The sequence below is a fragment of the Pelodiscus sinensis genome, chromosome 4, assembly GCF_049634645.1.
Source record: "Pelodiscus sinensis isolate JC-2024 chromosome 4, ASM4963464v1, whole genome shotgun sequence".
In the NCBI taxonomy this organism is placed as follows: Eukaryota; Metazoa; Chordata; order Testudines; family Trionychidae; genus Pelodiscus; species Pelodiscus sinensis.
In genome coordinates, this window is record NC_134714.1 from 41,073,754 (window position 1) to 41,098,707 (window position 24,954).

Sequence of the window (24,954 nt, forward strand, 5' to 3'; positions counted from 1 at the left end):
GTGTGTTTTATTTATGTTATTTTACCTCCTCCTCCCCTTATTATCTGAGACCTGGGTTTCTTCCATCACTTCAACTCAATGCAGTCCTTTCACTTTGATATACACTAATCCTGATTCAAACACTAATCTCAGAAGTGAAAATTTGAGCACTAATCCCACATACCTTTTAGAGTCCAGGGTTGAAATCCTAGCCTCCCATGAACTCAGTGGGAATTTTGCAATTGACTTCAATGAAGTTAAGATTTGAACCCGCCCCCTCTCCCCCAGTATTTATCTCCTTGTAGGAAGGCACAACTGGGTCTGGATGTCTAATACTGTGATCTGGCTACATTTGATAGACGACCAACTCCTTCGAAAGCTAATGTTTAACAGTAGTGAGTTTGGCTTAGAAAGTGTGAAGCATTGCTTGAGAGCAGCCCCTTGCAATTTTTGCTTCTTCAAAACGAGTAACCATTCAAACATGACCATTCATTCTTCTAATGTGAGGTGCAGGTCACGAGTGCTAACTGAATGACCATTTTTGAGCATGAAAATCTGTAAACTGAGCTTAATATATTCAATTTAAAAGTTATTTAACATCATGATTGTCAATTAAAGATGTTGAATATAATAAAAATATCGTATCTTTCAGTCATATTTTCTAATCTCTACATTGTATTAAATTGAGGCAAACTGAGCTCATTTTGCAACATTTTTAATCTCACTTTCAAAGGAGGGAGGGATGGGTCATTTCAGATTTTTTTTTCCAGCAGTTGAAAAATCATATTCAGTTTTGTATTCTGAACATACGTTCAGAATACAAGTCAACATACATTCTCAGGTGCAACATCAGTGCAATCTGGATTTTTTGTTGTTGGTGGCTTTAAGTGACAATGTCTACAGAAATGTATGGGGATGTGAGGTGGAGCTTATCTGTTCCACAAATTCATCAGTCATTTGAAGAAGCAAAAAATGCAAGGCGCTGCTCTCAAGCAATGCTCCACACTTTCTAGGCCAAAGTCTCTGCTGTTAAAAATTAAGCTTTCCACGGAGTTGCATCCATTTACACTAGCAGAGAGTTTGGGCCTCAGGGTTGTCTAACAAATGTAGTCAAATCAGAATACTAGTTTGAGCTGAACCAGAGGGGGAAAAAAACAGCTGTTTGTTAATTGAGGATACTATGGGAATGTGAAATAGGGATGCTACACTGCATGGTAGTTTAAATCCAAGCAGTCCAACTAGGTTTGGTGCATTTATTTCTTTGCATTCAGCATCTTCTATGATGGTAAATGAATCTATGAAATGAGGGCCTTAGTAGACTCCATGTACTGCCCCTTGAAACAAATGAAGTCACATCAATGTTAAAGTAGTGCAAAAGGAGAATCAGGCCTTTGGATTCTTCCCCCTTTCTCCTTATGCTATGTAACATTGATCCAGGAAGCAGTTCAGCAGAAAAACTACATACAGACAATTTGTTTTAAACAAACAGTCACTGGCAGAACACACTGGTCCCAAGTGGAATGCAAGTGTCTTGAAACAAAAAGGACAGGGAAACTGAAATTGAAAATTGATCTCACACATAGGTTAGAAGAATTATTTCTTAGCTAGGGTTTTAAATAACTCTTTCTTCTCCTGGTTTTACTCACACTTCACTCCTCTAAATTCTTCAGCTTTTGTCAGCTAGGAACAAAGACCTCCACCATCCTTCTCCATTTCGCCAACCTTCTCATCAATATATTTTTTTTAGTCAATAGGAAGCAAAGCTAAGGGAAAAAATTTAAAAAAAAACCCTCTAGAAGACAAAGAAAGAGGTGCTTTTTTTTATTAAAAAAAAAAAAGCTAATCACTGCTAAACACTGACAGCTTATGGGAGCACCATACAAAACCTTTGCTATAATCTATTTGGCTCCACGCTACTGTGAAAGATAGGCAAAAGAAAGAAGGGTGTAGCCCTTGCCCATCATTGGCAATCCAGTCTATTAGCTGGGAAAGTTTATCTGGAAGGGGCAGGCCACAGAGAGATATAGTCTAATCATAGCCAGGAACTTCAGAGGTTAGTTCTGTTTATTAGCCTAACATGCCTTCTGTGGCCTTTGAAAAGCCATGTTACCCTTTTGTGCCTCGATTTCCATATTTGTAAAGCAGTGATAATGATAATGATCCTCCTCTGAGGGGGAAGTGAAGATTGTTTAGTTCATATTCAGTTCTTTGGAACTGAAGCAGAAATTACTATGTAAAGAAATAATGGTCCCTATTCTACAGAATACCAGACAAGGCACCTGATACCTGGGTTCTATTGCTGGCTCTTCCACAGATGTGCTCTTTGACCTGGATCCTCACTTTCTCCACACGTGAAATGGGAACAGTAACACTTCCTTGCTGGAAGATATAATTCATTTGTGTTTGTAAAGTACCAAGGTTCTATGATAGAAGGTATTATGGAGTGTCCCTTGCCACACTGTAGTTAAGGTTGTTTATTATTATGTAACCCACTCTTTATGAATTGTTTAGAAATTCTGAAGAAGCCTCTTGCTTCTGTACAGCAAAGGGAGATTCCGGTTTCAACCCCATTTTCTGCTAGCTGCATCAAAAGCATTGACCCTAGATGTGTGGAGGCAGCTCCTTCACTGAGCCTTATAAATAATTGAGAAACTTCTGACATGTAAGGGTAGTTAAGCACTAGAACAAGTTATCAGGGATAAGAACATAAGAATGGCCATACTGGGTCAGACCAAAGGTCCATCCAGCCCAGTACCCGGTCTGCAGACAGTGGCCAATGCCAGGTGCCAGGTGAATCGAACAGGTAATGATCAAGTGATCTCTCTCCTGCCATCCATCTCCAACCTCTGACAAACAGAGGCTTGTCAAATAATGTAATCTACTTGCCTGTGGCGAGTACATTACTACCCAGAAGTGCCGGCTCAGAATGATATGCGCATGCGCAGAACGCAGAACTGTGCGAAACCGTGCGGCTTGCGAGTGGGGCTCGCCGCCGCTTGGCGAGCCCTGCTAATAGCCATTTATGGAGTTAACCTCCATGAATTTATCTAGTTCTCTTTTAAACCCTGTTACAGTCCTAGCCTTCACAGCCTCCTCAGGCAAGGAGTTCCACAGATTGACTTTGCGCTGTGTGAAGAAGAACTTCGGGTATGTCTACACTAGCCCCCTAGTTCGATCTAGGGAGCCTAATGAGGGCAACTGAAATTGCAAATGAAGCACAGGATTTAAATATCCTGTGCTTCATTAGCATGTTCCCGCACGGTTGCCATTTTAGAAATTGACTAGCCCAAAGTAACTGCCCGCGTCTACATGCAGCAGTGAAATGGGATTCTGAATTAAAGCCCTAAATCGAATTAGCTGGTAAACCTTATTGCAGGAGGAATAACAGCTAATTCGATTTAGGGCTTTAATTGAACCAAAATGGGTCAAAAGACATTTTGTTTACCACCTCCCACATGCAGAGTTGCCAGATTCCACTGGTTCCCATCTGTATAGCTTTGTTTCTACTAGTATTACTAAAGTGACACACAAAGTAAGGGCACATGAAGTGTGGTATGCATTGCTGGCACACAGCATTGACTGAGAGAGCTGTGAGCTCCCTCTAAATTAGGGTTGCCTGATGGTTTCAACAAAAATACCGGACACACTTGACATTACATCACAATCTACTTTACCTCTTATTTAGAAAATACTGGACATTTATATTTTCTTAATTTGTTTCCCAAACAGACAGCTCAAATACTGGAATGTCCGGTTCAAAACCCGACACCTGGAAACCCTACTTCAGCCCCATTTTGCTGACTCAAAAGCAGAGACAGCCCTCCAGTAAATCCTTGAGCCAAACTCCTGGATTTTTTTTAACCTTTTAATGAACTGAACTGTCAGCTCTAAATCCAAGGCCTGCTGTACACCACAGCCAAATTGAAATGAACACCACTGTATCCATCAGGGCCCCATCAGAACAGTAGGGTCCCAGATCTGAGGGTACTGCTGAGATCAAACCTATGTCAGCCAGTGCCTCTAATACATGTCCAGATCATGGCAGAACATACAACCCTTTCCATTGTCACAAGGCTCACTGTCTCTGATGAAAATGCTCCCTGAATTTTCAGCATTTGCAACAGCCCCCCGACCTCTTCCCCGATTTCCTGATATTGGCAATAGGGTTGCTGGGACACAAAACTTCTACCCTGATGACCCCTTTCTTCTTCACTCATGTTCTCCTTCACCATTCTCCATCTCCAAGGAGAAATAGGAAAATTTCCCTCTTCTTTTATGCAACAAGATGCTGCACAAATCCCCCATCAAAACTTTGAGGAGAAGAAATAAATATCTGTTGCCATTTATAAAAACAGTGAGTCAAGAGGGAACCAAAAGCTTTCAGAGCCAACAGCTCACATATTGCATAGTTTAGGGTAGTTCAAAGGGTAATTACCAGACATCACCAGAACAGAGCACAGAAAAAAATCAAGCTGGAAATCAGAAAACATCTGCTAATGGTGACATCTATTCAACTGTGGAGCATTATCCCTGAGGGAAGTCCTGGAAGCCCCATCACCTCAGACACTTAAAGTGGTGTAGGACAAAGGCCTTGAAAATACACAGTAAGGAACAATCATGCACTTGTTAGGAGCAAAGGCCAAGAATGTGATTAATCTAATATGGTGTTTCCACTTCTGACACTGACAATAACAGTCTGAACCTGGTGAAACAGCCCTTCAATAACAAGACATTTTGTATAGCGGAGCACCAAGAAGTACCCCTAAAATGACATAGCAGTGAGTGTCTCAATACTCACAAAATCTTTGCAATACAGGGTAAGGAGCTGAGCACATAGGAAAACCTACACCAGAGGTAACAAACCAATGTGCATAGCTTGATGCTCATAGAGCAATTTTTCAACAGAGCTGGGTAAACAGTTGAGTATTCAGTTCATTGGCAGTTAAAAATTATTTTGGATCAATCCAAAATAAATCTGTCAAATAAAAAAAAGTCAAAAGTAATTATTTGTTTGACCTGCATTGTTTTATTTTGACTGAATATTTAAATTTTTTCATTTTAATGAAAATTGAAGGAAATTTCTACACAACTGTTACTTTGAATTGAAAAATTTAAATATTGTTTGCAAGTATCAAAATGAGGCTGACTTTACTTATTTTTCAACAAACAATTCAGCAAAATTGATATGAATCCACAAAATATTTTTATGTCACTGAATTTCACCTCTTAAAGTACAGTTCCATGTGAAAAATTTTACCCGGGTCTGGTCTCTTGTGACATGCAAGAAAGCCCAGCAATTGTGAGCAAACCTACAAAAACAAGCCACCATCGAAGGAAACAAAGCTGTGATGAGGATAGTTCCCAAAAAAATTAACAGCAGGAGAGGAGAGTTACTTCAACTAAGGAGGGAGGGAACAACTTCAGTTTAATATTCTCATTACTTGAGGTTCAAAGATAGTTTCGTTTTACAATAATTTCTCCCTTAAAAGCTCAGATGCAGGTTCCCTTCCCTTCCCAAAGGGAAAAGGAGGAGATTTAAACATCTCTCTTTGCACTCCAGCAGGATCCTCCAAGCAGTAGGTTTCTCTTAGGTTCTACTACTGTGCAGGCTCTGGCCCACCATAGGGAGTTTTTCAAACAACACGTTTGGCAGTGTGGACACTAGGCTTGTTTTTTTTCAAAATAACTCCTGCTTCCTATGAGAAATGCTTATTTTGAAATAGTTATTTCAAAGCATCCACACTACTGCTATTTTAAAATAGCTACTCCTCAGAGTCATTCAAAGTAATTACTCCCCAGCGCTTCCTAAGGCTCTAAGTTGAGGTAGCACGTTCACATTAAGGCAGCCTGCTTTGGACTAATTTTGAGGCTTCCCTGTAGTGTGGGGCACATTATTTTGAAATAGTTATTTCAAGAGTTTTTACAAATAAGTTATTTTGAAATAATGTCCTAGTGTAGACATGCCCCAGGTGTCCAGAAAACCAGCCAAACAAAGAGGGCAACTAATAATCTCCCTGGTAAAAGGCCTAAAACTGACAAGCTCATGTGTGGAATTTGAGCATATAAGTCTCAGAAATCTTGTGGGAGCACAAGAGAAAAGGGGCCAGTAACCATCCTCATCTTAAATAGCACTAGGGGAGGAGGGTGGAAAAGCATCTCAAGATTAATACCTAACGTACTTGGGTATTAGCATTAAGAGGAGAATCCTATTTGTTAGGATTAAGAGTGCTGAGTTCACATGAAAACCTTGACCAGCGAATTGCTTCCAAAGAAATGGTGTTTCATTTATTATTGAGAGAGAATAAAAATAAAATCCATCAACAGGAGGGCTACAAAATCCAACAAAGGTTTAAAAAAAAAAAACTACTAGGAAAGGTTAGAGAGTCACAATCAAGATAAAAATCAGATATTAAAATATAAAAAAACTTTCTTGTGTTATTAATAACATGGCAGATTAGGAGGAATGAGATTTAAAATCTGGTTTTCATAACTCATACTGTGTGTTTTACTTAGCAGCCCTTCACACAGTCTGAGCCAGTGAAACTAGATGGAGCAGCTTCCCTTACTGGTTTGGGCACACAATGCTGTCCAACTATTCTGTACCCGTAACTAAAGGATTTAGACACCAATCCTAGAAATGAAGATTCCTGTCAGAACATTAATAAATTTAGCCTTACACCTTTTCCATTGTACAGATTTGGAAAATATACTACATAAATTTTATGAGCAACATTTTCAAAGTGTCCTGTGCTTTTAGGTGCCTCCAGACACTAAAATGTTTGGCACTCACTCTAGTTAAATCAATGGGATCTTTTCACTGTTTGTGAAAAATCAGGCCCAAGCTCTCTCAAGTTGAGCACACAAAATTTTAGCCTAAATAACTTGCCCAACGCCACACAGTCAGTGGCAGAGCCTGGAACAGACTACAGGCAGTCCCCGACTTACGTCGGATCCGCACTTACGAACGGGGCTTTTCTCGCCCCGGAGGACACGGACTGCGGGACCTTGCGGTCCTGCCGCCCGTGTACTCCGGGGCGAGAAAAGCTGCTCCGCATCTCCCTGGTCTGCAGACCAGGAAGACGCGGAGCAAAGCCGCGGAGGGGCTCGGGCAGCGGGGCAGCCCAGGCGCGCCTGGGCTGTCCTGCTGCCGGCTACCGCCGAGGCTTTGCAAAGCCGCGGAGGGGCTGGGGCTGCCGGGCAGCCCAGGCGCGCCTGGGCTGCCCGGCTGCCCGAGCCCCTCCGCGGCTTTGCTCCTCGTCTTCCTGGAGACCCCCCAGCAGACTAAGGAGACACGGAGCAAAGCTTGGGAGGATGCGGGCGGGACCGCGGCGCATCTCCGCGGTCCCGCCGTCCGGGTTTCCCTGGTCTGCTGGGGGGCGCAGCTAGTGCGCCCCCCAGCAGACCAGGCTTTTCTCACCTGGGGTAGAGCAGCTGGGGCTGCTGGGTTGGTCCTGCAGCGCCGCTTCTCGGCGCTACTGGACCAACCGGGCAGCACCCCAGCTGCTCTTCCCCAGGTGTCCCCAAGTCAGCCGCTGCTTAAACTGATCAGTGGCTGACTACAGGAAGCCTGAGGCAGAGTTGCTCTGCCCCGGGCTTCCTGGAATCAGCCGCTGATCAGTTTCAGCAGCGGCTGACTTGGGGACACCTGGGGCAGAGCAGCTGGGGTGCTGCCCGGTTGGTCCCCGCAGCGCCGCCCCTGCGGGGACCTATCCAGCAGCGCCCCAGCTGCTCTGTCCTAGGCGTCCAGATTCAGCTGCTGTTGAAACTGATCAGCGGCTGATTCCAGGCAGCCCAGGGCAGAGCAACTCTGCCTCGGGCTTCCTGTAGTCAGCCGCTGGTCAGTTTCAGCAGCGGCTGAATCTGGAAGCCAGTTCCGACTTACATACAAATTCAACTTAAGAACAAACCTACAGTCCCTATCTTGTACGCAACCCGGGGACTGCCTGTATACAGAATTCTTGAATTTCAGTGGCCACCTGTTATGTCTAGTGTTGAGAGTGTAGCTGGCTTTGAACATTAAAGAAAAAAACCCACAGCAGGAGAGAAGATGATCTTTAAAGAACTTTTTATTTAATTTTCTTTTAAAAGCTTTTATAGAACATTTTCTATTAACATGGGGTTTCTTATAATGGGGGGAAAAGAATGAGAGCCAGAGACTCTATGGCAACCATTAGGGATCTCATTATGCCAAACTAATTAACCTTGAAGGTGCTGAGATTATGGTGATAGGCATCAGTACGAAACCCCAAGGGCATGTCTATGCTATACAGAAAATCGACCTTCTGGAAGTCAACCTTCTAGCATTTGATTTAGTGGGTCTAGCATAGACCCCCAAATTGAACACTAAGGGCAGCCCCTGTCAGCATCCTGTTCTCCTCATTCTGAGAGGAGTAAGAAAAGCTGGAGGGAGCACATGTATATGCTGTAGTGGCTTGGCTTAAGATAAGCAGGTTCCAGATGTACATTTTACATACCTTGGGCTGACCTGCCTGGTCTAATGTAGACTAGCCCTAAAATAACCAGTGGTTCTTCTACATAGCCCTCTCACCTACAACAGATCAAATAACCTAATTTAGGCCTCATTTCATTTTATTCCATCCTTTTAAAAGGACAGGACACATTTAGTACAGAGAGATAAGATTATTCTGTATTTTAGACAGCAGAGGGGGTATAATAAAATATTCTCACTTGTCAGTGAGAGCAGAACAAACAGAAATTACCTGGAACTGAAACAGGGACAATCTAGATACATTAGGGGGGGAAAACAAGCCCATATTATAGTTATGAAATTAGGGATCTGAACATGTTCATGAGGGATATTGTGAAACTCCCAAAATCAGAGCTATTCAGACTAGGCAGCTGTGTCTAGACTGGCAAGTTTTTCCGCAAAAGCAGTTGCTTTTGTGGAAAGCTTGCCAGCTGTCTACACTGGCTGCTTGAATTTCCGCAAGAACACTGACGATCTCATGTAAGAAATCAGTGCTTCTTGCGGAAATACTATGCTACTCCCGTTCGGGCAAAAGTCCTTTTGCGCAAAAGGGCCAGTGTAGACAGCTCAGATTTGTTTTGCGCAAAAAAGCCCTAATCGCGAAAATGGCGATCGGGACATTTTTGCGCAAAAGCGCATCTAGATTGGCCACGGATGCTTTTGCGCAAAAGTGCTTTTGCGGAAAAGCGTCCGTGCCAATCTAGATGCTCTTTTCCGCAAATGCTTTTAATAGAAAACTTTTCCGTTAAAAGCATTTGCGGAAAATCATGCCAGTCTAGACGTAGCCGGCATGTAAGGCTGAATTCACCATTATGCTGTGCTCCCTTTACAGTGGTTCTACTGGTGTAGAGGGGATGCAAAGTCAAAGTCAGGGAATTCAGACATAATGGGGAAGCAACAGTCAGATGCCACTGGTTCCATGCTATTTCCTATGGGTGTGTTCACTACAGGGAATCAGGATAGAACGGGGACATTGCCAGAGTGTTCTTATAGCCCACTTCCTAGTGGTTTTTTTTGTATGCCTCAGCAGTTCATGGTGACTCTCCCACTGCCTCTTTTTCTCTCAGAGGCAAGGGTTCCCTGCTTAATGAGCCCTTTTCATCATAGACCAGTCACTAGCTTGGAGGGGAACACACTTCCATGGTCCTGAACTCCCCTTTTCCCTAGTGGCAGCCCACCAGGCATAGGGAGGGTTGGAGGGAGATAGGGGGAGAACCCAGTCCCACCCACTTCCTGCAGGTTCTAGTCCAGGGCCCTATGTAGTAGCCACTAGCGGGGCCATTGCCCTTATCCCCACAGAATATCAGCTTCTCCCTGGGCCACTTCACCAACCACTCCCAGGCTAAGTCTACACTCGCTGCTTCTTGTGCAAGTATGGCAGTTCTTGCGCAAGAATCTGCAGAGCATCCACACTGCCCACCCACTCTTGCGCAAGGAAACTTACAGTACAGCGTGGTAAGAAAGGGCTTCTTGCGCAAGAGCTATGCTCTTTTTTAACAGGTGTAAGTCCTCTTGCGCAGGAGCTCTTGCACAAGAGGGCAGTGTGGATGCTCGGCAGGGATTTCTTGCGGAAGAAAGCTAAAATGGCCATCAGAGCTTTCTTGTGCTAGAGAGCATCCACATTGCCATGGGCACTCTTGTGCAAAAGTACAGCTCGCACACGGCTGTGTGGACGTGTTCTTGCACAAGAACCCTTGCACAAGAAGCCACCACTGTAGACATACCTCCACAGTACCTTCTCCCCAGTGCCCTGGAGAAATCTCTCTAGCTTGACACCAGGGCTACGTCTACACTGGCACCCTTTTCCGGAAATGCTTAAAACGGAACAGTTTTCCATTATAAGTATTTCCGGAAAAACCGCATCTACATTGGCAGGATGCTTTTTTGGAAAAGCACTTTTTCCGGAAAAGCGTCTGTGGCCAATGTAGGCGCGCTTTTCTGCAAAAAAGCCCCGATCGTCATTTTCGCGATCGGGGCTTTTTTGCGGAAAAGACTACTGTACTGTCTACACTGGCCCTTTTCCGGAACAGTTTTTCCAGAAAAGGACTTTTGCCCGAACGGGAGCAGCATAGTTTTTCCGGAAAAACACTGACAATTTTACAGTAGATCATCATTGCTTTTCCGGAAAAGCAAGCGGCCAGTGTAGACAGCTGCTTTTCCAGAATAAGTGGCCAGTGTAGACACAGCCCAGCAGTTTAGTTTGCCTCGCCTCTACTCTCCAGTCCATTCCTCTGTTCCTTCCCTTTCCTGGCCGGAGGGGAAACCTTTTATAATAGGACTAGCAGGCCTTAACTGGCTGCAGGTGTTCCATTAGCCTGCTGCTGCAGGCCAGCTCTTAATGAGTCCCAGGTGCCTGCTTGTCTTGATTGCTGGGTAGCAGTCTCTGGCAGCTTATTCCAGAACAGGAACCCTGTCACCCAACTACCCATATATGTGCCCTCCCTCAAAGTACTGCAACCTGCTGCCTTTGGTCTGCCACATTCTCCACATTGATCCCCTTGCAAAGCTTTGCCTGGGTGGGAGGATGAACTGGCCCGAGTTTGCCAGGCATGGTTTGAGGATCTAGCTCAGGAAAGGAGCCTCTCAGCCAACACATAGTGCTCCTTTCCCCTGCTGACCTGGTGTGTAACACAAAAGGCTCAGTTTCAAACTCAACTCCTGCCTTACATGGGCAGTGGGCTGTGATGCAGCTCGATCTCACTAGGACCATTAGCAAAGGATTCCCAAAGGAACAAAACTTCCAGAGACCCTGGCATCCACCTCACTGTGAAACTGGAGATGTGAAATGGAATTCTTCCAGTGGTTCATTCCTCTCTCCAAAGCCTTAGACCAAAGGGGCTCCTGGAGCTGTGTTACAGCAACATCAGCTGGAGAACAAGCTGGCCAGAGGGGAAAGGAAAATGCAAGCGAAGCACAGATGGCTTGGATATGTACACATGGCTCATGCTTCATTAATGGACTGAAAAGCTGGCTGCCTCCCCTCTGCCTGCACTGTGACTCCCTCCTTTCCCACTGTTATCCTCAGAGACTGGATGACTCACTTTCGTGATGAAATTGAGTCTCACCAACCCAGGGCCTTGACCCCATTTGTACAGCAAACAAGCCAGAAGCCAGCATTAGTTGGAACCGTGCTTCCTCCCTTCAATGGGCAGTGCTCTCTCAGCCATTTGCCATGCCCGTTCAGCATGGCTGCAATACCATGTATTCAACCGTGCCTATGTCTTTGTGTTAATAACCAACACCAGAGTTTGCAAATGGCTCAGCACACAGGAGAGCGCAAGGCAACACTTACAACTCAAGTCAATTTCATGGTGTGCCTGTTTGCTTCTCAGCAAATGATATCATTCACAGTTAACTGCGACTGTTTATATAGAGACCTAGAGATGACAATGGAGAGCAAAGTACACATGTGCTTGCAATGCAATATGCCAGCCAGGAAAAGCCAGTACTGAGCTGCATACAAAAAAGGGTAGGGAGGGGGACTGTTTCTCTCAATATGGCTGTACCTGAGTGTTGCGTTCAGTTTGGGCACCATATCAACACAGAGTTCAGAGAAAGGCAACCAAAATGATCAGGGAGCCAGAGGGAAAAGTTAATGAGGAAACATTTGAGTGTGCTAATTGGGTGGGTGAAGCGAAGGCAAAGCCAGTGAGACATGATGGACATTACTAGTGTCTGGAGAGAGGAAACTTCACGAATGAAAAGGGAGTAAGGGAAACTGCAATAGGAAAAATTGGACAAAACTAAGGTCAATTAGAATGTGGAAAATTCTCCCCCAGGAACTATATAAAACACTAAAGAAAGCACTGTAGGAAATAGTCATGGGATGTGGGTAGACTAGCATGGGGCAAAAGGATTCCATCTGTAATTTCTTTCTCTCCAAGAAGTGGAGTCTTTAAGATTTCCCTAAGGGATCAACATATTCCTGTGTCCTGGGAGTCTGCTAGTGCTATGCCTGCCTTAAAGGCAGCTACATAGCTTTATCCAGAAGGCTTTTCAGCCTATGTTTGTACAAAGCATTAACACTGCTAGCAAGACAATATCTGAAAAGAGATTTAGACTGTAGTCCTTCTGTTTCCCTTGCTGGTCCCTACACATGTGTGAGAGTAATATACTGGCTTCGGGCATGAGGTCATGACTCTTAGTGGCTGGGCCCAGTGACTAACAGCCTACTACTGTACTTATATACCACGATTAAAGAAGCTGCTACTCCATCTCAAAGGGTAGTTTGTGCTTTAGGTGCTGAAAGTTTCATGCTCAGCCTTTGTTGATAAAGCCTGGTGGCTACATAGAATCATAGAATACTAGGACTGGAAGGGACCTCGAGAGATCATCGAGTCCAGTCTCCTGCCCTCATGGCAGGACCTAGTACTGTCTAGACCATCCCTGATAGACATTTATCTGACCTACTCTTAAATATCTCCAGAGATGGAGATTCCACAACCATCCCTAGGCAATTTATTCCAGTGTTTAACCACCCTGACAGTTAGGAACTTTTTCCTAATGTCCAACCGAAACCTCCCTTGCTGCAGTTTAAGCCCATTGCTTCTTGTTACAGCTGTGTAACCACACAAAGTCAGTATATTACAAAATCTTCTCCTCTAGCTGAGCAAGCAGATCCACTTTGAAGGTCACTGGTCTTACCAGCCTCACACATCCTGAGTTTGCTTTTGACTCACGATCATGGTGATTCTACAGATGCACTTGGATTGTTGTATAGAGCCTGCTCCACTGAATCTCAATGAAGAAGCCATTTAGTGCTGGAGAAGGGGAAGAGTGGTTCACCTGATCAATCTCATTGGCTTCTTCAAATATCCTCTGCCTTTTCCTCTAAAATGAAGCCTCTTGCATGGATTGCATAAAACAATCTAAATCTCATATGGCTTGGCTAATTGGTTTAGTTAGGTGATTCTACTCCTCACACATTAATCCCACTTAAAGAAGCCATTATTTGCTCTATGTCCTGCAGGGCAGACATCAGTGCATGTAAGTCTCCGCAACCATGTCACCACCTAGGACTCTGCATACAGGAAGTAACACAAAGTGTAAGTGTAACCACCACCAGGCAGATTTGAACCTGGGATCTCTGAAGTGGAGTATAGGAGCCTCTACCCTCTGAGCTAAAAGCCAACTGGCTTCCAGCCCCTGCTGTCGAGAGGTCTCTTGATCTTAACTGTTGTTGTGGTCTAGGTACCACTTGCATTGCTCAGTAACCACGCTAGGGCTATGTCTACACTCACGGCTTCTTGCACAAGTACGGCCGTTCTTGCTCAAGAATCTGCAGAGCGTCCACACTGGCCACCCGCTCTTGCACAAGGAAATTTACAGTACGGCGTGGTAAGAGAGGGCTCCTTGTGCAAGACTTACGCTCTTTTTTATCAGGTGTAAGTCCTCTTGCGCAAGAGCTCTTGCACAAGAGGGCAGTGTGGACGCTCGGCAGGGATTTCTTGTGCAAGAGAACTCTATGGCTAAAATGGCCAAGAGAGCGTCCACACTGTCATGGGAGTTCTTGCGCAAAAGCACAGCATGCACATGGCAGTGTGGACGTTTTCTTGAGCAAGACTTCTTGCACAAGAACCCTTGCACAAGATGTTCTTGCACAAGAAGCCGCCAGTGTAGACATAGCCTAGGTGTGTGGGTTACACAAGGTCTCCTTTTGACCCAGTACAGTCTCACATGGGCTATATGATTCAGGATCAAGCCCAAAGCTTAGGGTGACCAGGTCTGGAACTCTGCAAGGGATGAGCTCAGCTTCTTCAAGGGCCAGGTTTTCCTAAAGTCATCTAACAATGTATAATACTGGCTCTCAATGGAAGATGCTCGGGACTTCGAAAACTAGAGTGGACAACTGGAATCACCCACTGCTGTGGTGACATCACTCACTGACATGGAAGGATGGTGTCACAGCACCAGGATCATTTTGCGGGGGAGTCCTCTGCCCATTTCACGTCCATAGTTTAACTTGAGCTGAAGAGGTTGGAAAATGAGCAATGGGTTCTCAAGAAGAACCAGCACAACAAACAACCTCCCCTCGCACCTCAAATGAAATAATCTACAGAGAAGCAGCAGCAGCCACCAGAGCTCAGTGGCTGCGTCTATATCGGTGTGATCTTGCGCAAAAGCAATTGCTTTTGCGCAAAAACTTGCTGCCTGTCTACACTGGCCGCAAGTTCTCGCGAAAGTATACTGACGTTCTAATGTATTAAATCAGTGCTTCTTGTGCAAGAACTATGATGCTCCTGCTCAGGAATAAGCCTTTTTGCGCAACTGTTCTTGCGCAAGAGGCCAGTGTAGACAGGCAACATGAATTTCTTGTGCAAGAAAGCCCTATGGTTAAAATGGCCATCGGAGCTTTCTTGCGCATGAGAGCGTCTACACTGGCATGGATGCTCTTGCGCAAAAGCACATCTCTTGCACAAACACACATGCCAGTGTAGAAGCTCTCTTCTGGAAGAGTTTTTGCACAAGAACTCTTCCGCAAAAGAGTTCTTGCGTAAGATCATGCCAGTGTAGACGGAGCCAGTGTGTTTGGCTAAAGAGGAAAGTTACTGACAGCCTCTCGCTGCCACCATGTAATTCCAGGCAATTGCACTTCCAAATTAATCTTTTTAGGTGAAAATCAACAGTGACTTTGCTTTCAATCTCCTGGAAAATAAAGTCCTGTGAATGTGTCACATAAACAAGCAGAAGGAGGAGCACCACGCATACAGGAGCTTGCTGCTACGCTGAAGGGTTGGACTCAACTCTGCTCCTCCACTCCACTGCAACTTCTATTTCCTCTCTCCCCACATCACATACCCTTCACTCCTCACCTCTTTCCCTTGTTTGCCAATGCTATGCTTCTGGCTCAGCCTGCACCTGCAGCTCTCTTTTCTCCCTACTGCTTTCGTTCAGACTGAATTTCTTGCTACTAAAAAGTGTCTGACTGACATGGAACAGCTTCTTTAGAGGCAATAGTGTCAACTTACCACCCTCAGTGCCCTCCCCACCAGAAATGCCCTCAAAGGACTAGGGAGAAACACACTTTCTGTGGCTTATTGAATCTACAACCTTCTGATTGAGACGCCTAACAAGGGTGCATAGTAGTGTGGAGGTGGTGATGTCTTATGCAGTGCATACTGGTCCACAGAGAACTAGACTAAGACCCACATTACACAAGCAATGTGGACATATACCAGAATATCAGCAAAATTGCCTCTCACGCATGCTGTACTCAGCATCCCCTTTCAATAGGGTCTGGAGCTTCAGCTGTGCATTTTCCTAGCAATCCTACTTCACACATGCCTTATGTGATCTGGCCAAATACAGTGGCTGAGCCTTAAACTTATAACATCCAGGATACAGTGGGGAGTACCCTATGAAAGGGTGCACCCAAAAATCAAGCTCAGAGACTTTTAGGAGGCCATGTGTTTGGGCAAAGTGAATAATGAACATGGGAAAGAACAACAGAACAGGAGAGAGGTAAGAAATGTACTGTAGCCTGGAATCATGCATTTCTCCTTCTGAGTAGGCACTTGGGCTTTGCGCTCTTTTGCATTCACTTAGGAGCAGGCAACCAGCAAGCCCCACAAAATGGCACAGATGGGTGCAGGCCCAAGTACACTCCACCAACATGTACACACAAATAAGAACACAACCACCACTCAGGTTCACGCAGCTACAAACACTAATTCCCTGAAAAATGTGCATTGAAAATACACAGATGACACACCCTGAGACATACTAGCAGAGACAGACACAAACACAAAGACTACCCGCCCATCCCACACACACACACATCCCAACATGTACAATTCTTTGGACCTTTTCAGCTGATTTCATTTGAGAGCTTTGTCCGTTAAACCAATTGACAAGAATAACCCTCACTTTCCCCATGCTTTATGGTGTTGCTGCAGGGCAGGGGGTTAGATACACCTTTGCTACAAACCCAGGAGTTACTGATTTGATTGTGAAGTCCCTGTAGCATGTTTACGGGGAGAAAGGGCAACTCAACCTGACAATGGTAAATAGGGCTTTGGGATACACATGAACAGATACTGAAAGGAAGCAGCTGAGGAAGTGGAAGGCAGACTAGTTCTCTGATAGGGAAAATTTCACAAATTCAACATTTCAATTCCAATTGAATGGCATTTAAAAGCTTGTCACATCTGACAGCTGTTTGGTGTTTTGAGTCAGTCCAATTCTTAATGAACACAAATCTGCCTCACAAACTCCATTGCCACAAGTTAGCTTTCTTACTGGCAGTTTCAGCTGACAGATCAAGGACTCAAGAGGCCAGGAAAACTGAACACTCTTTGAGATGGCCATTCTAAGCCAGGGGAGGGTTGGATTCTTGTAAGAGTCACAGAACAGCTGGGTAAAACTCTTTTTTGGCTGTAGTCATAGATCTGCTGCCTACCAAGCCCTGGGGGCCTGTTCTAGACTCCTCGGCGGTAACACAAAGTTTGCACGCCTCATGAGCCCAGCAGCCAGTTGACAGATCCCATTCATCAGCTATGTCCACTCCAGATCCTGTCCATTATGGATAGATCTACACTACAAATGGAGGCATGACTGTAGTTCAAGTTGGCATATCCATGCCAGATTTAACAGAGTTAGTGTAGAAAACAGTAATAGTGCAACCTTGGCAGCACAGGCTACCAGCTTCCTGAGCTCCGCAGCAGGACTGTACTCTGATGTTGCAGCACAGGCTTCAGTACTGGCTAGCAACCTGGGAACAAACCCACTGGGGAGCCATGGTATGTATTCAGATTACTATGTTGCCATGTCAAACACTACGTCTGTGTTTGAAGGAACAGAGGAATGGACTGGAGAGTAGAGGCGAGGCAAACTAAACTGCTGGGCTGTGTCTACACTGGCCACTTATTCCGGAAAAGCAGGCACTTTTCCAGAATAAGCTGTGAGCTGTCTACACTGGCCCCTTGAATTTCCGGAAAAGCAGTGACGATTTACTGTAAGAAATCAGCTGCTTTTCCGGAAAAACTATGCTGCTCCCGCTTGGGCAAAAGTCCTTTTTCCGGAAAACTGTTCCGGAAAAGGGCCAGTGTAGACAGCACAGCAGTCTTTTCCGCAAAAAAGCCCCAATCGCGAAAATGACGATCGGGGCTTTTTTCCGGAAAAGCGCGTCAACATTGGCCACGTACGCTTTTCCTGAAAAAGGGCTTTTCCAGAAAAGCATCCTGCCAATGTAGACGCTCTTTTTCCGGAAATACTTATAACGGAAAACTGTTCCGTTTTAAGCATTTCTGGAAAAAGGTGCCAGTGTAGACACAGCCTACTATTGCTAGCCCTGCTAGCTAGATTAAAGCTAGCACAGGTAGGCCTGCCCAAGCTAGAATCATACCTTCATTTGCAAAGTATACAGAACCTAAATGCAACAGGAGGGCTCGAGTTTCAAGAGAGGCTGAGTAATGAAAGTATCTGCCAGAAAGTATCTCATGTTTCTAAAAAGATACAACTCCACAATCATGTAATGCTTCCTGATTAATGTTATGCTGCATTTTGTGGCCACGTAGAACCTAATGGACTCAGAAGGGTTAGCAATCACATTCTCATGCTCTTAAAGCACAGGCCCATAGCATTGGCACTAAAGGAGAATCTTCAGTAGATGTCAGCAATATAGGGCTTATGACAGGATGACAAGCATTTCTGATGCCATCCAGTAGAGGGTGGTGTTATGAGGGTCAAGTACTGCATCAGCTGACTCACAGAGGGGCAGGAGTGTGGGGGAACTTCAGAGAGGAGCCTGCTAGTTAAGATGACACTGACACAAACAACAAAAACTCCCAGTTCACCTACCTACATTCGAGAATATGAAGAGCTTTTACCTATTAATTGAAATACCATCTGCATGTTGTATTATTTATTAAAATATCACCACCATAAGGATGTTGACATTATGTAATGAATGAGATCTGAGCCCTGGCAATGCTGGGGAAGACATGCCATGCACCTGGAAACAGACAACAATAACTCTCTGGCATTTTTTGTGTGTATTTCTGATCTATTCATGCTCTCTCTCCTGCCTGCATGGGTTGATTTGTTTTGAGCAGAGCTGCTAATAGAGAACACATCAATTCTTTGGTACTGGGGGCCTCCATTTCACCCCCTTAATGCCAGCACTCAGAAAACAAGGAAGTCCAAACACCAGGCTTCTCCAGGGAATAGCTCAGAGCTTTATCTCCTGAGCCACAGGACCTCAGGGAACCTGTGCACAAGCAAGATAACCCCACGGACCCAAAGGGTGTTCTGTTTAATCTTGTGACAAAACATAATGGAAATGACATTTTGGGGAAGGTATTTTTAAAAGAAATTAATTAAAGGCAGTCTATGGCCATAGGCTGAATTGCTACCTCATTGTGCAGTGATGGGAAAACATGAATCCGTTACAAAGCTACATTCCCTCTGTGCGTGAGTGGGGGAGCACACACATGCACGCATGTACGTGGCTTTTCTCTATGCTGCACACAGCCATTTCTGTTCATAAAGGATATAAACAACTGATGTATCTACTAAGCCGTCATGACAAAAGGACACGATTTCTACCCTGGAATGTTCTAAAGCCATGAAATGTATATTATTCACAAGACATGAATGATCAATAAGGTGCATACATGCACTTACTGCATGGGTCTACAAGTATATAAATGGAGAATGAACAAGAGACCATTGCGAGTAAGGAGCTTAGATTACACCAAGGGGATCTAGTGAGGTCATAAAGCACAAGAACAAAACTCAGTCACCAGAACAATCCTATCCCCCAAGCATGAAATGCCAATAATTCATTGCTTAGCCGTTACATTTGCATTTTATGCAGTGACTGGCTCCAAGTCCTGGATAATCGTAGTACTTAGTACTTGCAGAAAGAGCTTTAAACCTTGAAAGGCCTGAATCACCCCAGTTTGACTCCAACGATTTCAGCTGTTACTGTGGAGCAAACCTGGACTAACACACAGCAATGAACTAAGCTCAATGTGCCTTACTTACGTAGCTGAGCACAAAGAGGGGATGTGGCTTGCCCAGCAAGTCAGAGACGGGAAAAGAATCCAGGTCTTTTGACAACCAGTCCCACCCGCTAACTAATAGACCACACACCCAGTCATCCAAACTCCCAACATCTCCCCTTTTTCACTGCTACCAACAACATTCCCACAGAGCAGCTGCTTCCTCCTATCCTTTCTCACTCCCACTGCTTCAGCCTCCCCAGGCTAGCAGGCTGTCTGCTCCCACTGCTCCAAACATTGTCACCTAGCAGTGAATACTTACTGGTAATTCACAAGAGAGATACAAAACCCATGAATTACCAGATTTTTTTCACACAGGCTCTGGTGCACTGAGCAGTGTAGGTACCCAACATGCCCACTGGTCTGCTGCACCTTGTGCAAACACTTACACAAGTGCAAAATGTTACCAAGTCAGATAATATATTTTGCCTGCTTTACACTTAACGTTGCACTGGTGTAAATGACTTCACACAGTGCAGAGTAATAGGAAACCGAGCCCATGTCCTACTAGCAACATTTTAGTTTTGATTGAGGAAGAACTTCTCTCAGCCCTGGCAGCTCCTTGGATCTTGGGTTTGGCAGTAGATCCTGGCACATAATACTTTTGTTCAATTTTTCTTTTCCTTGGGAGGCAATCTGTAGGGACATTGCTTAACAGCGGGTCACTGTGGTAGTGGTTTGTCATATTTGGTAGTGATCGTTTTGATTGCTTTAATTTTGCCAGATAACACACTGATGGTCACAATAGAGCGCCCAAAACAAACATACGAATCAATGGGACTATAAAATCTAGGCATGCAAAAACCCTCTTATCCTGGGCAAACAGTGCTTTTTCCTCTTGGACATTTACTACACTAGTGTTTTCTTAAGACTGGCTATAAAGTGGTCTAAGTGGTTGGGCTTCCACCACTTCTCTTGAGAGATTATTCTGAAGTCTAATATAGTTTCAAGACATTTTTCAGTTTAAGTTTTCAACTTCTTCATTTCAGTTAGGAGTTGCCTCTACAGTACTCTTATGCCTCAGGAAAAAAAGGTTCTGGTGATCCATGAGCCCATGTTTTCAGGTGCTTGAGATTATATATATTTACAAATATAAAAGAATTACTAGCAAAAACATTTTTTCAGGTATTCTATTAGCACGTAAGTAACTCAAAAATGGATTCCATCTATTTATCTATAAACATTTCTAGAGGACCTGTCATTACAAAATCTAAACACTGCAGCATATATGCTTAAAACTCAATTATTCACTGTCTTGCATCTTATGTTCTCATTTACAACAGTGTACAGTGACTACCACACAAGTGTAATATGCACCAGACCAGAATGGTATTATATCAACCACAGGGCACTAGCTAAATGACATGTGGGCCAAGGCCAGGGAGAGTACAGCCTTTAGTAGCTAAGCTGCTTTCTTATAACTAAAACTTTCCTCAGCAATAAGGGCAGGAATCTTTGAAATGTGTGATCAAAGTTCTCCGTAAAACAAAGTACAAAGGAAATCAATGCAAAACACAATGTTAATTACTGCAGAGCTTTTAATCACACAGAAGTCAGGGATTTCAAAGTTATAATTCCCACAACAACCACATCTTGCTCCCACTGCACTTATATATTAAAGAGGGAAGTTCAGAGCATATACAGCAATGCCAAAATACATGTGCTCCATGTGGCTGAAGTGCTAAAGCTGACAAAGATAGCCATTTACAGGGATGAAATGAAGATTTGTTTTAGCCATAGAAACATTTCAACAGCAGGGACTGAGCAGACTGTTAGCGCAATGACTAGTGATCGACAAGGTCCTTGACCAATACCAAGCCAGAGTCAGAAAGTATCAGCCCTTTCAGAAACAAAACAATAGAATCTATCCTTTAACTGATCATCCCCATTTTTCTTTGTATTCCTTCCCCAGATTCATTTTTACTGAGATCTTTTAAATGAGATGTAAAGTTCAGACTCTGGCCAGTAGTTCAGTTGACTGAACACAGGGGAGGCAAGCAGGAATCCTGTGATTTTTTTCCCATCTCAGTCACTGACTTCTTATGTGATCTTGGCCAAGTTACTTCACTTAACCCTGGCTCAATTTCACCATCTGTGAAATGGGAATAATACATACACCCACCTTTTGTAAAGTATCTTAAAATCTGTGAAGAACTGTCTTTAGACCAGAAAGACAGAGAATTATCATCAGTGGTCTAAAATATCCCATTACATTTTTATAACTGAGGATCTATTTCTGGTGCCCTGATCAAATTCCAGTTTCGGTAATTTAATTCTCCACTCTGAATTTGCCACAATTGCCCCCTAAAATTTCAAGTAGAAACTTTTTTTACCTTTACTTCATGTTCCAAACTGTGTAAACTGGCTGTGAAGCTATTAAATAGCTGCTGCAACCCACCTCAGAGGTGGCTGCATTGATTCCTATATATAGTTTATAAAGTTTATTGAGTGCTTTGGAATGGGAACTATATAAATGCCAGTCTTTCATTACTCATTAATAAAATAATGATTTAACACCCTCCCCTCCCCCGTTTTCTCTCAACTGCTTTCACAAAATATCAAATGCACACTTTTTTAAAAATAAACCTCCCACATTCTTTCCTGCAATCTGTCAAAATGCCAACAAAATTAAATCTGTTTGTACCAAAAGGAATTAAACTGAACACTATGAAAATCCACATCAGGTGGCAGTGTCATGTTTTTAAGGATAACACTTGAAACTCTTTATGATCCAGTGAATAAAGAATTACATTGAAATTCAAGTGACCTGCATTCTAAACTCCATCCTTCTTTGAATCACTTTTCAAATTTGGGCAAGTCTCTGTACCTCAGTCTCTCCATCTGTAAAATAGGGAAACTTACCTATATAAAGTGCTCAGTGATAATTAGACTATTATCCTCCCAGGCTGCAGGCCTGAGACCTAGGGCTGTAGTTAGAGCAGGACTGGGGAAAAGTAGGCCGAGCCAGGCAAACTCCTAGGCTGCAGGGCCTGAAGCAAGGTACTAGGGCTGTAGATAAGCAGCAAGGGTAGGCAAAGGCAGCAGGTCCACATCCCCTTGCCAATGATGAGTGGCCATTTCAGACTGCAGTTTTCCCCTGAAGTAAAGGGCTAGCTAGACGAAGACTGGCAGTGGATCACTGAGGGAAGGAGGACATAGGTGGTTGGGGGTACCCAGAGTGGGAGGGTCCCAGAGTGCAGAGACCTGAGGAGACACCAGCCAAAAGGGGACGCTCCAACACCAAGAAGCTAATATGCAGAGTAACCAGCAGGCAGCGCCCCAGTGATGAGTCACACCATGTTACAGTTAGGCTTTAAAACTACCATTTAGAATTTCTGTATTATTGCTGTTTCTTATTCCTTATGAGGGTAGAAAGTTTCCATGAAAAATGATGTCTGTTTCCATTACAGGATCAACTCGAAAACAAGCTTGTCAAGAGTGGAAATGTACTGAATCATAGGTAATTTGTGGCATTCTGCTGCCCATATATTAATATGCATATTAGAGATAACATTTCAAAACATTCTTTAAAACCAACTGGATCTCCAGTTTAGCTCAGCTGCCTTAGAAATGCCAAAATTTAACTGAGATTATCTGAGTTGTATTTCCTAGAGCCCATTTCTGCTCCTACACTACTGTAGATTGTGGCTATGAATTCTCATGTGACTGACATAGATGCTAAATGTTCATAAAAATGAAGTCACAATCCATCATCAAAGGTAATAGCAATGCAGTGTGACCTTGTGGTGCCTGCTCTAGGTGCTGGATGAGGAGGGTTTTTTAAGATATACAATTATGCCACATTACCCAGATAATATACAGTGTGACATACTCACTTGCAATCAGCCACAGAACACAAGTTCAAGGAAGCACAGAAGAAGAGTCTGGAGTGAAATATGACTGAGATCTTCAGCCAGTCACTCAACTCCTTGGGTCTCAACTATTTAGTTCTACAGTATCTAAGCACTTTACATGCATTAGTGAATCTATCTTAACACTCCTGCTCTGTGGTATGCACATGTGATCTGTGCTGCTGTAGAGTGTGTGTGAATGAACAAGCAAAGCATGTGATGAAAACAAACAGATAAAATGCACAGCAGTGTCCTCACAGTTACTATACCTCACAAAATCTGCCTCTCTTTCTCAATCGTCCCATCCGAGGGAAAACATAGCAATAGCCCAACGGGAGCTTCAGTTCACCTCCCGCCTCTGAAGAGTGCCTTTATCATTTTGGTACAATACCTAGAAATAAAATATGCCCTCCTAATTCATCTCACAGGTGACTGAAATCCAAGTGAATCCAGTGAGTCTGGGATTGAATCTAAAACATCAATGAAACAATGTACCGTGTGCAGATCAATGGATAAGACTAGAAACCACCCCCCAAGTTGATACAATACTAACACTGAAAATGTATACACAAAAGACAGGAGACAGCAAAGTTAAGTTTCTCATAGCAATTTTCAGCCATTCATGTTGTGTGGACTACAAACGTACATCCAGATCCTTGACTGATAAAAAATGTAGCAGTCTGTACACTGAGTTAGTTACAAGATAATCTTAACCATGTCTCTTTTCCCAACATTTATACTTTCGCATTTACAACCTTAATGTTGCTTTAACATAGGTATTTTCATAAGGGGGAGTTACCTTGTTTAAATGTTAAATGTTAAAACACATGAAGTTGCAGTATTGGTTTTGCATTTTTCCACAGATTTTCAGCCCAACCCCGCCTTTTAGTTACCCACACTGTGAAGGTACAGCACTACATAGTTAGGCAATTTTCTGTGTAATTCCACACAACTCGTAGCTTAAAATGTAGCTACAAAAAAATCACACCTCCATAAATGATTTTTCCAAATTAATTCAGTGACTCTTATTTCTCACAAAGGACTAGCCTCATTTCATGGAGATTAGGTCCATAAAAGGCTATTAGCCAGGGGATAGAAATGGTGTCCCTGGCCTCTGTTTATCAGAGGCTGGAGAAGGATGGCAGGAGACAAATCGCTTGATCATTGTCTTCGGTCCACCCCTTCTGGGGCACCTGGTGGCCACTGTCAGCAGACAGGCTACTGGGCTAGATGGACCTTTGGTCTGACCCAGTATGGCCGTTCTTATGTTCTTATGTTGAGATTATGAACTTCAGGTTTATAGCCAGAACCTTTCTGATTTAAAATACCCTCCACTCCACACACACATGTACCCAATGCTCCATCCATTCTGATAACTTAGGATACCAATGTGAAATCCAATCAATGTCTTTACAAAAGTTAAAAAATAGCTTGAGGTATCTCTCCCTGCCAATTTTATAATCACCTCTTCCTGTTAAAAAAGGTTATCTCCTCTCCGCTTGTTTGGAAGACCTATATAAAGAAGGGAACTGACTGCTTATAAAGAGAAAATAGAGAAAGTAAAAGGTATAAAGAATAAGCATGTTGCCTTCCAATGTGTTTTAGTTTTAGGAACCTTGGCTATTGTAACAAG

At 43.7% G+C, this 24,954-nt stretch overlaps 1 protein-coding gene and 1 long non-coding RNA gene across 11 annotated transcripts in view; both read right to left on the bottom strand.

Moving 5' to 3' along the window:
- Positions 1–24,954, bottom strand: part of NRXN3 (neurexin 3) — a 1,564,511-nt gene that overhangs the window by 1,321,471 nt on the left and 218,086 nt on the right. The gene's annotated exons all lie outside the window — the stretch shown is intronic.
- Positions 1–24,954, bottom strand: part of LOC112544632 (uncharacterized) — a 41,369-nt gene that overhangs the window by 2,267 nt on the left and 14,148 nt on the right. For both annotated transcript variants that reach the window (XR_012903365.1, XR_012903364.1), the window contains exon 3: positions 2,266–2,358. This is a non-coding gene — a long non-coding RNA (uncharacterized LOC112544632). The remainder of the gene's footprint in view (positions 1–2,265; positions 2,359–24,954) is intronic.